The 15,394-nt window shown below is 37.3% G+C and overlaps 1 pseudogene across 1 annotated transcript; it reads left to right on the forward strand.

The window, feature by feature from the left end:
• The first annotated feature begins 13,995 nt into the window (after positions 1–13,995).
• LOC105504307 lies at positions 13,996–15,099 on the forward strand (annotated as a pseudogene). The gene has a single exon (XR_001000595.1). The product of XR_001000595.1 is annotated as a mitochondrial import receptor subunit TOM22 homolog pseudogene (transcript).
• The last annotated feature ends 295 nt before the right edge of the window (positions 15,100–15,394 follow it).

The raw sequence follows: 15,394 nt of genomic DNA on the forward strand, positions 1-15,394 counted from the left end.
ATAGAATTGACATACTTTACAATTCACGCATGTAAAGGTACAATTCAATGGATGTCAGTATGTTTAGCTATATGCAACCACTACTGCAGTCAATTTTAGAATATTTTCATCACCTCAAAATAACACCTGTACTCTTCAGCTATCATCCCCTAGTCCTCCTCCCCTCCACCCACTCCTTTTATCTTTAAGAAAACCATTATCTGCTTTCTATCTCTATAGATTTTCCTTTTCTTGACTTTCAAATGACTGGAGTTATATAATAATGGACCCTGTGACTGGCTTCTTCCACTTAGCACAATGTTTCCAAGGTTCATCCAAGTGTAATATAAATCAGTACTTCATTCCTTTCTAGGGCTAACTAATATTCCATTACATGAATATACTGTATTTCACTTAGCCAGTCATCCATTGATAGACACCTGAGCTGTTTCCAACTTTGACTGTTATGAATGGTGTCGTTATAAACATTTCATACAGGTTTCTGTGTAGACATATGTTTTTATTTCTTTAGGGTATATATCAAAAGTAGTAATTCTGGGTCATATGGTAACTCTATGTTTGTTTAAGGAACTGTCAGACTGTTCTCCAAAGCAGCTGTCCCATTTTACATTCCCACCAGCAATGTATGAGGGTGTCAGTCTGTCCACATCATCACCAATATTTATTATTTACTTTTTTTAACTAGCTATCCTAGAATGTGTGAGATGGTATCACTTGATGATTTTCATTTGCATTTCCCTGATGACTAATGATGTTAAGCATCTTTTCATGTGCTTATTGGCCATTCGTGTATTTCCCTGGAGAAACGTCTTTTGCATTCTTTGCCGATGTTTTTAATTTGCTTGTCTTTTTATTATTGAGTTGTAGAAGTTCTTTATATATTCTAGATTCAAAGCCCTTATCAGATATGTGATTTACAACTTTTCTCCTATCCTGTGGTTGTCTTTTCACTTTTCTGATCCCTTTCTTAATAACTAAGCCCTGATTCCTTAGAAATACTTTCACATTCACTCTGGAAGCCAAGTTGATTTCTAGATACTCCTATCGCTTGTAGATTCCAAGCTACAACCACCTGGATGTGTTTTATTTCATCAAGCACAGATAAGTAGATCATCACAAGTAGGATCTGAATTTTATTATCTGCTGTTTTTCTTCCTATAGTTTTCCAAAAGTATCATGATAAAAGCTCCCCCCGCAAAGGAAAATATAGAGCTAATTTAGAACTTCTAGAGAATATCTAATTCATTTCCTCATTTTTCTCCACCCATCTGAGAAAGAGATCTGTCTATCCCTTTGTCTTACCACGTGTTTAAATTCCCCAGAAGAGACTCCACTCTTGTGCTTACCCTTTGGCTTTGCCATAAAGGACACAACTAGTAACAGACACTTTGGCTGCTTAAAACAATTATTTTGATTTCTCTAAACATATAGTTTAGATGTACTCTTCAAACAACAAATTATTTGAGAAAATACTATTCTGCAATTCTGCTTTGTTCTAAGTCTAACAAGTCAATGTTTCTACTGATGACTCTATTATTGCCAGAACTGTTTCATTTATCGCAAATTGCATAAGGCAGTTTTGGCTCTCAAGATTTTAGACCAGATGCAAGTTTCAAAGAATTTTTTTTCTGAAGGTGTGTTAGCTATTCTGTGATTTAAGAGTCCAGATAAATTTGGATATTTCCTACCCTCCAATCTTAAAGCCCGAACAATTGCCTGAACAGTAGTTTTGAAATTCTCCTGATTTGATGCTTGTCGGGATATTTCTAAATGGAGTGATCAGAGTAGAGATCTTGAAATGTTCATTATTGTATTCTGGAACCAATGAAAAACTTATCCCTGACACAAATTATCATTACTATCTACCTAGGGTTTTGGGTCTAATTGTTTTAAGACATGGTCTTACATTTAGGTGACGTGATGCTATGCTATTTTCTCTTTTACATGACTCTACTCCTTGCTGCATGCTGTATCTCTTCCATTCATTCTGTGCCTTCAGAAATCACTGGAAACCCTGAAGATAAAGCACAAACTTACAGAGAAGAACAAAAAGACTTCCGATTTGCAGCAATATCACAGATAAGTGATGTTGAAAGAAATTACATAAACAGTTATAGGTGCGTCTTGCTTAATTGCTATTTCTAGTAAGATGGAACTTTTAAAAATCTAAACTGTCATCAAAGCAATTCTACTCCAGAGAAATGACCTCACAGTCTCTCTATACATCTAGTTTCTCTGCATTCTTCTTTAAACAGAAACAAACACATAGAAAAGTTTGGGGGAAATTTGTTACATGGATTATACTGATTTTCCACTTTTTTTTATTAGTCATACATGGGTTTCCCCAAACAAAAATATATGTCATTCACAGCATATTCCTTTCTGTAACAAAGATATTAACATCTTTAACATGATTTGTCTTCCATGAGGAAATCTATGATGGAAAACATAATTCAACAGAGAAACTGAGCAAAGAAAGCACTAAGGTAAAAAGGAAGACAATAAGGCTAATTTTTACATAGACATTTTAATTCATCCCCATTCTTCAAAGCAGCGAACAGCTTTGCACTGCACTTAAAATTCCATGGCAGCTGTACCTGAGCTTATTTGCCCCACGTACAGACTCAGAAGCAAGTAATGCCCTAAGAAAGCATGACTGGGTTTGTAAGTTGAAGCCGATTCTCTCTACTAACAAAGCATAAGGGATACATTTTTACTGTGTTGCTATCCACCATAAAATGTTATTTGACACATTTTAAGCATGTCATCTTCAAATTAGGGGTAGATTATTTTTTCTTTCTGAAAATATAGAAATCACCAATTTTTAAAATGACCCTTTTATTCAATCGCTTCCTCCCTTGTTTATGACCTACCTTTGTGCCTTCAATATAGATGAATGTTGTATAAATCTCTTCTTCTGTTCCCATAACCAAATGTGAAGTAAAATCTCATCTAGGGGGAAGGAGACTGGCAAAACAGTCATTAATTCAAGTCATTCTGAATCTCTCAAGATCTCATTACTAAGCATTCTGTACACTTTGCATAAATCTTATCAAGCATGAAAAATTATTCAGATTTCTTGAGCATGATATTCCCCTAATTTCAACTAAAATATCACTAACAAGAATTTTGTGAACTGCCTTTAATGCCTTTAAATGCAACTTAATTTAAAGTTGTACATTCTATTCCTTAAGCAATGTTTGGGTATTACCAATATACTGAAAGATAGATGAGATGTGCTCATGGCGATACAGCTTTTAACCTTTCCTCTCCTCTACCATGACGGCGGTGAATTACCGTAAATGATGGTTACTCTGTCTGCAGTGTGGACAATTGATTTGACCTGACTGCCTCCAAAGTTCTAATGGACTTTGTGGCCAAATCCCCTGAGATATAAAATATGTTGAAGTGAATTGGGGCAGGTTAAAGAACAGACCTGCTTTTCATTGCAGGCTCTGGCTATAATACATCTCCCAGTTGTTCAGGGCAAAAGATTAAACATGATCAATATCCAAATCATTTTTTTAAAGTGTTGCCCTCAGTAAATCCATTTTTGTTATATTTTTCCCCCTGCCAAGCATGGTTTTACAAACCTTCAAAAGATTTTTTTTTTTTTCCCAGTGCAGAACTGCATACACAGCTCTACAGTTTATTTCCATTTAATTTATCCTTCTCTGTTCAGTACATTGATTACTTGGGCTACACAAAATTTCTTTGGATTTAAATAGTGAATTCCCCATTCTTTGAGTTTACACTGAAGTTCTATTTGCAGTGAAGAAAAGATTAACAAAGAGGAAGGAAGTATGGTAGGAAATACTACAGGCAAACAAAAGAGAAAATAATAAAGAAAATGATTCCCAGATAAAATGTCAGAAAAGTAGACAAATTTGAATTTTAAAACTTGTTGAAAGGGTTGAAATTATATATTTTCCAATTTACATAACAGTTGAGAAGAAGAAAAAATAATGGCTAGGGCATAAAGTGCTAAATTGATTGATATTATAGGAAGTGAACAATAACGTAAAGTCAAATCCCAACACTTGACTCTCAAACTACCATTAGAGGAAGCAGCAGACAGACCTCAAGGGGAGATCCTTGAAGAGAGAAAAGGAAGAAGTTAAAAAGAAAATATCCAGTAAACCAATGAAGGAATCACTTTAATGAGTTGCTGCTTAGAGGAAAGCTGATGTCTGAATAATAATGTTTTCATTCTAGATCTCACTGGATACAGAGCTTCTTTGGAATGAATATTATCAGTTGTGTATTCCAGGAAACAACAATGTACAAGGCAGACTTTGTGTCATAAACTCCTAAGAATCAATTTTCTTTAAAAATACAGAGTTAATCAGGTCATTAATGTTCATTCAACAAATACTGGACAACACTCTGGACAAAACATCATGCAAGATAACAAGAGAAAAAAAGTGAGATGAAAGACATCCATTCCTGCTCCCCAAGGAGATAATAATCTAGCTGAGAAAATTAAGCATCAGTGACAACATTAGTCCAAGGCAAAATATGGTAAGTACTATAAAAGATATAAAGTGCTTCGGGTTTTAGAGTAAGAAGTATCATTCCCTTGTCAGAGCCAAGAACGCTTCATGGAGGTGCTCAAACACTGGCTCAAATGCAATATGTAGCTAGAACAATTTTTAAGCTCTGAACATTTTCATAAACTAGGTAGAGGAGGGAAAATGATTTCCACAAGTGTACTACATTATGAGTGTAATCACACTGCCTTTCTATGACCTAAACACTGAGCCTTAAATTAGGGACCAGCAAACTTTTTCTGAAAAGAGCCAGGTAGTAAGTATTTTGGGCATTGCAGGCCATATGTTCTCTGTTGCAATTACTCCACTATGCCAAAGACAATATATAAACAAATGACCACAACCATGTCCCAGCAAAACTTAACTTACAGACACTGAAATCTGAATTTCACATAATTTTTACAAGAAACAAAGTATATGTTTTCAACCACTTAAAAATGTAAAACACCTTGCTTAGCTCACAGGATTCCAAAAAAAAATAAAACGTGTTGTAGGCTGGATTCAGCCTGCAGGCTGTAGGTAGACAGTCCCTGTTATGGACTAGACAGTCCTAGAACGTTAGCATCTCAACCTAGCTAAACATTTCTTTGTAATTTTCTATCTACCACACCTTCCTTAGACTGCATCTTCCCAAAATAATCTTTATAGAACATCCATAGTGGGAAAAAAACTCTTCCCTTCCTATATACGTTCATAGTTACACTTTAAAACATTTCAGCTCTTTTCTTATTTTCTTGGAATGAATCAACAAATATGTACTTCGTATTGCTGTATTATATTTCGTAGTTTTCTACAAGTGCAGAGGTACAAGTTTTGTTTGGATTTTATACTCCAATGCCCTTCCCGGTGATAATATTTTACTGTAATTTTTTAAGCAATAACAACATATGGGTCAAAGACAATGAATATTTAATATAGAGGCACAGGAGGAGATGAAGCACAAATAATGTATTTTATCCTAAAGGGGAATTTTGAAATAACTTTCTAACATGAATACTCTGCCTACTAGTATTCAAGAGCCCATTCTTGTGATCTTCACGAAAGGACATTTGCAGGATAGACACCGTGAATCTTATTTCTGTGTTGTCTCATTAGATCTCATTTGATCTTCACTTTCACCCCGTGGAAGACACGTTATATCATTTCCATTTTTTAAAGTTTGGAGAGATTTGCTGCTCACATCTCCTGATCCGAAGTTAAGCTTTTCTTGGATAAGGTAGAGATGGAGTTGTAGACAAAAATTGTGTGCGTGTGTGTATGTTTCTGTGAGTTTTCTTAATGTTTCTTAACTGAATTTAGTGAGCCTTTTTAGCAAATCTGGATGTCAAACATATATTTATAAATCCTTTAACTGAAGTATAAAAATCCATCCAGAAAAGTTATTAATCGTAAGTGTACAGCTTAATGAAAAACAGTTAACACATTCATGTGACATGTGCAGATAAAGAAATAGAACATCTACAGCATCCCAGAAAATCCCTCTCCAGTCCCCCACGATCTCTATCCCATCTATCCTCTCCACCAAACAAATATCTTTCATATCAATTTCTGTTCTGTTTTGATATTATTTAAAGCTATGCATCAACACCATATCCTTCCACCCAGTGCTATCATCTCAACTAAAATGTCTTTATACCTTTATACCTTTTGTGACACAGCATATTAAAATTATTAATAGTAACTTGTCCTGCAGTAAGAAAATTCTGGTTACATTACTTACTAGTTTTGTCACTATGAACAAGTTACTTAACCCCTGTAAGCCTCAGTGGTTTCCTCAGTCATAAAATTTAGACAATACTGGTATCTACCTTTGTGAGATTATCACGGGGAAAAATGATAAAATATATGTAAAGTTGTTAACACTCTGTTATCTAGTAAGAAAACTATATATAATAATTATCATTATAATTTCAGTTTTTACTAGTGTGGCATGATTATAGGCAGTCAATAAATATTTGAGTCCCTATCCTGGGCTCTGGATAACTCAGCTTGCATAAACTACATAAACCTCTACATGTACATAACCCAATTCCCTCTCTAATTTTAAACACAATCAAGATAATCCTAAAATGAAATACTTTCCACCTGGTTTCTTCTCAAAATCTGGCTGTTAAGACCCATTCCAAATACTGCCTTCCATAGTACATCTTTATTTAATCTGATTCCAGATAGTCTCTGAAGGGCCAGTTTCTGTTACTTTTCTGAAGCCCTTCCATTGTCTCTCTTGGACAAGAGAAATACATGAATGACCGCACTGCACTTTCTATAGGACAGTCTCCTTGAGCACAGGAACTATGTCTAGATCCTTTGCAGCCAGCCCAGCATTGTATTTTACATATAATAACAATAATATACTAAAAATCATACTATCAGACACGTACAAATTTATAGTTTAATTCTTTTATCAACCTTCAAAACATGAGAGCTAAATAATATAATTATTCTCAGTTTGCAATTGTTTAATTTGACAAGCACAGATACACCATTTACTATGCCCCAGCAAGATCGGCATGCTTTGCATAGTATAACTCACTTCATCCTACTGGGTGATACAGACATTCTCATTGTCCCCACTTTACAGATAAGGAGAATAAGACTTACAAAGTGGTTGAATAAGTAGCCCAAGGTCACCCAGATAGTAAAGCAAATAAGTGAGGCTCACCCTCAGGCAAGCCACCTAACTACCATGCCACCATGCACTGCAGCCTGCATCACGAGGCCCACCAATAAGTAGGTGAAGAGATCGATTGAAGATAGGTTTACAATTAAAGCTTTGGTCTATAATTAAATCAGTATGTAAAAAATACATTTTCTAACTATAGGGGTGGGGGAGATTGATGTTGCTCTTATGCCTCAATCTCTTCATCACCTGCTTCCTTTCCAGCTAAGCACAGCATACTAGAGAGCTTAGCTCATTCACAGGGCTTGTTGCAGGCACAACAAGGAACCGCTGTGGGTTTCTCATGCCCCAGAAGTAGATGTAGCTTGAAAGCATTAATATGTTTTTGCAAAAAAAAGATTAACAAATTCTTGTTTTCAAAAATCAAAGAACGTAAATTATAGTAGAATAATCTACTTTCATAATCAGTATTAGCTTTTTATATCTGTGACTTTTTTAATGACCAGGCATTTCTTATGTGGACTCGCTTTTCTTATCTTCAACATATGTTTATTAAATATCTGCTCTGTGCATTGCACTGTCCTAAGTATCAGAGATACAAAAATATTAAGACATTATTTCAAATGATTTATCATTTAGTTTTCTCTTTTAAGAAGTATCTTTTTCCTTCTTTAACTGGTGGTCTTAATTGAGATAACATCTACAGAGCATTTTCTATTTCTTGGAAAGCAGGTGACACCTTATAATGTTTAATGCAAGCATTACGGTTAACATATGGCAAATTATTCTAGGCAAATGCCGTTTATAGATATTTCAAATGTTTTTCACGTAGATTAAATTTATATTGATCTAATTGCAATTCTTACACTTCTTAAGGAAAAAACTATTTTTTTTCCTCTCAGGTAAAATGAATAAAACATTCGGAGAATACTTAGCAGTCTGGGAAGAGTATTTTAAAGATTCTATCCCTATTTGCCTCTTCCCTTTTACTAGCATGGACGCATATTCCTTACGTGGCACATTTGTTCTATTCGAATCTGCAGGTGACCTCTCTGGCCTTGTTCTCGTATCTGGAAGCACAGTCAGTTGTGGCTGGCCTCGTGTCCTCTTAAAGGCCAAAGTTGAACACTACACTATCCGGGCAGAAGACACCTTATTCTTATTCCTCAACAATTCTAGCAACTCACAGCCCTTCTCAGTCCCTTTATGAACACAGATGTCATTTTAATGGGGGGAGAGCTGAAGTGACAAGAAGGTGACCTGTGGGTGAACCCAGGAGCAGGTGAGGCCTGTCAGTTTTTAATTTGAAACTGGTGTCAGGTCTGAGGAATGGCTGGTATAATCACATTTGTAACTGATCTCCTATAAACTCTGCAAACATTCACGGGATGGCTGTTGTGGGCAATATGAAATTAACAATTCATGTGCAGGTCTCTGGGCACCTAACTAAATCAAATGTATCTTTGAAAACTGTATAAATACCGCATGTTTTCCAGATGGCAAGATTGGCATAACTAAAAAGCACTGATTGTACTCTTAATGAAAGATTTGTTTTTGGCATCAATTCATAAAGACATAACATTTTTAAAAGACAATTACAACTTCAAGGCATAATTTATCACGTAGCCCAAGCACAAAAGGCCTAAAATTAAACTCAATGCTACCATCACATAACATTCATCTTCAAAAGTTATACCCTAAGGTATACTTTCACCGAATGTTTTCTGCTTAAAATATTTTCTATCCAATCCCTTAAGATTTCATATAGCAAAAATTCACTCTAACATTAGAAGTATTGCTATTCAATAAATATACCTTAGGCACAACTTCTAAACTTTACAATTGATAGAAAATTATATTACCTGGAACCTGCCTACAAAAGTAAAATTCGAATGTTCTCTAGAATTATAATGGTGTCTCTACCAAACCGAGAAGAGTATTTCAAAGCTCTACAAGGTAGAACAGTTCTACAGGTCTAGAATATGAGGTGACATTTAGTATCTAGCAACAGCGGTTGACTATTAGAACAAGACTGTCATGGGACACGAGATTTGTCACTTTTCTTCCACAGATTTAGGATGAGAAATAGTAAAAATAATCACTGGTATTTTTAGTGATTATTTGCTGAGTACTGTTCTAAGCACTTCACATGTACTGACTGAGTTTTCACAAACACGTTCTGAGAAAGACCTGCTTATTATCCACATTTTACAGATCAAGAAACCTGAGGAGCAACAAGTTTATGTAACTTACTAAACCAATCAATAGTGGGCTCAGGATTTGAACTCACATCTGATTTCAAAAACCCTTTCTCTTAACTACTTTTTATCACCCCCTGGGACATAAGAATTTTGTCACCTCACTGCTACTGTGACACTGAAGAACATGAACATGTGGCCTATGCTAAATTATTTTCAACTAAACGACAAGTGAGATAGACTGACAATGATATGTTTCCTGTTGGCAAAACAATGGACTGTTTTTATTGCATCTCCTTAGAACTCAGTCTTCTTAAGAACCATTTCAGGTGCTATCACTCCCTAAATTTTAGACATATGGAATTTCCTACACTTTGAGTTGGCCGGTCCTATATTATTTCTTCTGCTGAAGCTATTCATATGTGTGATAGAAGAAAACATTGCATAAGGAAAAGAGATTAGACCGTGAACTCAGAGAACTTGGATATGAATCCCAGATCTGCAACTCACCATCCAGGCGAACTTGCTCAAATGACTCAGGCTGACTGAATCTTGGTTTCTTTATCCCTGTGATGGTTTCAGGTTCTAACTGAAGTCTCAGGGGAGTCAGTGGGTGAGTGGCAGGTAGCTGGAAAAACACTCGAGCAATCGTAGCCAGCTTCAACATGGCTTTACTCTCTCTGGGCATGAGCGAGCCTTAGGTGCGAGTGAGGCATAGGCGCAAGCCGTATGTATAGCATCAGCAGGATAGTTATACCTTTACAGACAACACCTGCTCTGAGCTAGCCACGAGCTCACGTGAGTGATTACTTAATGTGCCTCACGTGGAGTAGTTACATAATGAGCAGAGTCGTGCGCCTGCGCTTCAAATTCACTGAGTCATGCTGGACCGGATGTCTGCCTCAGCCTCTTCTTGAATGCAGCACATCCATTTTCCTTACAGATGGTAAAAAAAAAAAAAAAAAGTTACTGGCAAATATGTTCTTAGAGGGTAATTTTGAGACTCAGAGGAGACAGTGTAAATAAAAGTACTTTGTAGACAGGGATATACAGGGTTTAGTCCCAAAGAAATAACTTACTTGGGCTAGTTGATACCACTTAGAGACCAGATCAACAGACAATATAACCTCAGATTTCTTTCTTATCACCCTTTTCTTTCATAGCAGGGAGGCTTTATATAACGAATACTCTCCTCTTTTCCTAAGCAATGTGAGTAAATATTAATGGTGGCCCTTCCTTAAGATTTTAAGACTGCAGAAATCGATTCAGTAACAAAATAAAAACATTCACGTGCCAACAAGTTTCCAGTGTCTCAAGTCCAATGTCTCGACGGCTTTCACATGTGCTATTTCTCGCCTTGGATCACCATTAATACACTTTCTTCAACTGTGTGTGCTCATATAACCCTCTAGAGTCAATTTAAGTCACTCTCTCTCTTAAGTCTTCTCTGAATCCCAATATAGATCTAAATTCTATTTCTTCTAACATCCAATAGCATCTGTGTTCTGCTTCTATTGCACTCAGAATATTGTATTTTAACTACGTACCTGACTTTCTCCTGGCTTGAGTGCACGACTTTAGAAGGCAGAGAACTTAACTGAATGTATTATATTTCTGTATGCCTAGTATCTAACACTGTGTCTGGCATAGAGTAGAGGCTCAATGAAGGATTGCTGACTGTAGACTGGGATCCATGGTTCATAGCCTAAGAGACATGAGAAATGAACTTTGAAAATAAAGTAATTCTATAACTTAACCAAGAGGGTATTTGTGGTTTATTATTTACCCCAAAACTTTCTGTGTCTGGGTACCCTCTGAGTAGGCCTATAATTCCTGCCTTGACTGTGTGCATCTTTTGTAAGTGAGCAGATATATGTGGTGAAAATGCACAGGAGCTTGGTGTAGGTAGACTGGGTAGGAAAGAGAGAGCTCCTTTTGCCATGTTTTACCAGTCTGCTGTTATAAACTCTTAGGTTATATCCTTTAATTTCCAGCCTTTTAGGTTAGTTTCTGTAACAGAGCAAGTGAGCCTTGGATGAAGTCCTCAAAGTACTTCAAATGGTAATTGTTTTGTTTTTGTAATAGCTTAACAAATAAACCTAGGTTTTCTATTAAAAATAAATAAATAAATTCTATAAATAAAAGGCAACTCAGGTGGGCAATACATTAAACTAATATATAACAGGAGGAACAGATAAACAATTTGTGGGAAACTATTCAGTAACAAGCAAAGTAGAGGAAAAGAAATATTTTGAATATGAAGTATTTTGAAAATCAAAATAATTTAGACTTAATACAGTGGGTTATTTACTTACTAATCAATCAGTGTATTCACTCATTCAACAAACATTTTTGAGTGCCTGCCATGTGCCATTTACCAAGTCACAAAAATGAGTAGGCTATGGTTCCCCCTTCCTTGAAGAGTTTATAATATTGTAATTCCATAAGAAGCATTTATGGAGAACCCCACAGCATAAAATTGGGATAGTAGTCTGGAGGCTAAGTGTTTATAAACCACAAAGCTGGATAGGTAGCTGGAGGTTACACAAGCCAACTAAATCAGTAGAGCACATTCACTCTTCCTTCTGTCTCCACCATAATTATCAGACAAAGGTCTAGGTCTCTGGGTCTTTGCTCTCAGTTAAATTGCCTCAGCACAGTGGAAATTCCCAGGAGACCTGTTCACACAGCAGTGCAGCTCTGGCATCAACAAATTCCATGCACAGAACTTCCTTTTCACACGATGTCTCACAAAGCCTTTTCTTCACTCTTCCTTTCTCTTCTTTACCTCTACAATCCCTTTTTCCCTGTATTGGTTTGCCAGATATGTATTAGTTTGAAAATACCACAGGCTGGGTATTTATTTTTCTCATAGTTCAGAAGTCTGGAATCTGAAATCAATTTATCACAGGGTGGGTTTCTCCTCAGGGCTGTCTCCTGGGCAGTAGATGGCCATCTTCTCCCTGTATCTCGACATGGTCTTCCCTTTTGTGCATGCAGCATGCTGGAGCCAGTACTCCAATAGGGATGGCACTGTGTTCAAGAAGCTAAAGAAGAGACCCAGAACCAGGAAACAAGACATGGTGTTTATTGAAGGAAGCATACATGTAGAGTGGCCCAGTAGAGGAAGGCGGGGGAGAACTGCCATGGCCTGCAGAAAGCATGCCATTTATATGGCATTTTTACTTAACATCCTCCCCCAACAACCTCCACCTGGCAACCTTTGTTTAACTCAACACAAAGGGCCTCAGTTGCCTGTACATCCCATGTTCCATGGCACTGGAATGTGGGCTCAGATGTTCTTCACAGATAAGGAATGAATCTCTGGGCTGGCCACTCTCAGATTCCTTAGCTTGGAACTGTGAACACATACTCAGGTGCATCTGCCATACAGAGTCATTTTCAGGGTATGCTTAAGTTTGGTTATTGCTGTCAGGTGTATCTACCATACAGCATGCTTTTTTCCTAATCTCATAACGACAACAGCCCTATTGGATTAGGACCCATGCTAATGACCTCATGTTAACTTAATTAAAACCCCATCTTCGAATACAGTCACATTCTGAGGGATTGGAGGTTAGGACTTCAACATGTGAATTTGGAGGAGTCAGGATTCAGCCTGTAACTATCCCTGTCCCATCTCCTCCTAGCATCAACTGATTTTCAAAACTGCAGCCACAGTGCCACTTCCATCTCTGACCGAGTGTGATTCTACAATCCCAGCTCCATAGAGTTTAGAATAATGAGTTCTTTAAATTAGCTGCACTTTTGGAGCATCTCCAGAAATTTTAAAGGAAAAAAAAAGCCACTGGTACTGGATTTCATATCCAGAGATCTGATTTAATTGGTTCAGGTTGTAGTCTGGCCATGGGGATTGTTAAAAGCTCTCCAAAGGGTTTAAATATATAGTCAGGGACCAGAACCAGAGGAAGGACTACTTGAGTTAAGGGTGGTAGGGATATTCAAATGTAAATGAGGTAACTCAGTGAGTTCAGATGAGAAAGTTATTTAAAATTTTTTTATTGTACAACACACTGAAAAAAAAAAATCAAGGCTTGATTGACTTTCTTGCCTCTATAGATGTTTCCCATGACTAATGCTGACTTGATCATTTACTGGTAGTAAGTTAACTAGTAACTGATAAAAGAATAACTGCCAATAATGAACGCTGTGACAGCCAAAGCTCTAGCAGTATTTTCTGCCTTTAAGAACCCAAAGCTTGAGTGGATGGAAAAGGGGAAACTAAATCCACTTTCATGGTCTCCACAACTTCAGAGAAATACCAATGACAAACCCAAAATAAATGATTTTGAATGAGTTATCTTTTACATTTTCTAATTCCTGAAAGTGCTGTTTTAATAAATATCATAAAGCTAATTTAAGAAGGAAACTTTGGAACTCTGTTGCAATTTATTAAAAGCTAGGTTTATAACTGATCATTTACATAGAAGTCTCATTGTGCTCTCAATTTAGATAATGCACACATATGGCTAGTTTTTCCAATCAGCAGACCCTTGTGATGCATGGCCCCGATGCTATATTTGTGTTTAGAGAAAGAAAATATCTTATGCAAAAGAAATTTCAAACTTAAAAAATTAACTACAAAAACTAAAATGCCGCTTTTCCGCTTCCGGTGTCCCCTACAGTCATGGCTGCCGCCGTTGCTGCTGCCGGTGCCGGGGAACCCCAGTCCCCGGACGAATTGCTCCCGAAAGGCGACGCGGAGAAGCCTGAGGAGGAGCTGGAGGAGGACGAGGATGAGGAGCTAGATGAGACCCTGTTGGAGAGACTATGGGGCCTGACGGAGATGTTTCCAGAGAGGGTCCGGTCCGCGGCCGGAGCCACTTTTGATCTTTCCCTCTTTGTGGCTCAAAAAATGTACAGGTTTTCCAGGGCAGCCTTGTGGATTGGGACCACTTCCTTTATGATCCTGGTTCTTCCCGTTGTCTTTGAGACTGAGAAGTTGCAAATGGAGCAACAGCAGCAACTGCAGCAGCGGCAGATACTCTAGGGCCTAATACAGGGCTCTCAGGAGGAATGCCAGGGGCTCTACCCTCACTTCCTGGAAAGATCTAGATTGTTACAGCTGTTTGAGCTGTCTCGGTGGGATAAGTTTGAAATTCAAGTGTTTGAACTGCTGATTTGGATTTTTTTTTTTTTAACTTTGGCACATTGATCTATCTAAACCTGGTGGGGAGAATTCTCCTCACATTGTCTCATGGAAAGACTCAACTTGCAACTGTGCACTCTACACTATCCTTACTTCTGTCTTCACTCTGATACCAGAGTGCAGCCATGCAGACGGTTATTCCTGCTCTGGCCACCCCACTCCTTTCACCAAATTGCTCCTAACTAGAAGATGTCACTTTCCCCTTGTGGGTAGGAACCGATGCCAGTGGGAGGGATGTGCCCCTGACCATTAACGACTGCCTTTTTTATTTTTATTTTTTTTAAAGAATGGAGCTGTTGGGGAGGGACATGCACGCAATGTGAAAGACAAAATGCATTACACCTGTAGTGTAAAGCGGCCACTATGAATCCCTATGTATAAGAGGAGGGAGGCTGGCTGCAGCTTCAGCCACAGAATGGGGACTGTGGAAGACAGATCAGGAGTTCATTTCCCCTGCACAGTTTGGTTGTTAGACCTGTGTGTGTGTTTAAAAAAACAGAAGTCAGTGCTCACTTTTTGTATTTAAATATTAAAAATGATTCCAACTGAAAAAAAAAAAAACTAAAATGCCTGATTTCTAGAGAATCTGACTTTGAAATAATAGTGGAGTTTAGTTTAAAACTTCTCATTTTATTATGCAGACAATTGAAGTCAAAGTAGAGAGTAGAAACATAGAGGAAGAAGACTTATAGAAAAGAAAATGTCTCTTTTACTTAAGCTAAGCATCTTAGTCCATTTTGTGTTGCTATAAAGGAATACCTGAGACTGGGTATAAAGAAAAGAGGTTTATTTGGCCCATGGTTTTGCGGGCTGTACAAGAAGCATGGCATCAGCATCTGCTTCTCGTGAGGGCCTT

This window comes from Colobus angolensis, unplaced genomic scaffold (genome assembly GCF_000951035.1).
Source record: "Colobus angolensis palliatus isolate OR3802 unplaced genomic scaffold, Cang.pa_1.0 Scaffold91, whole genome shotgun sequence".
Classification (NCBI taxonomy): Eukaryota; Metazoa; Chordata; class Mammalia; order Primates; family Cercopithecidae; genus Colobus; species Colobus angolensis.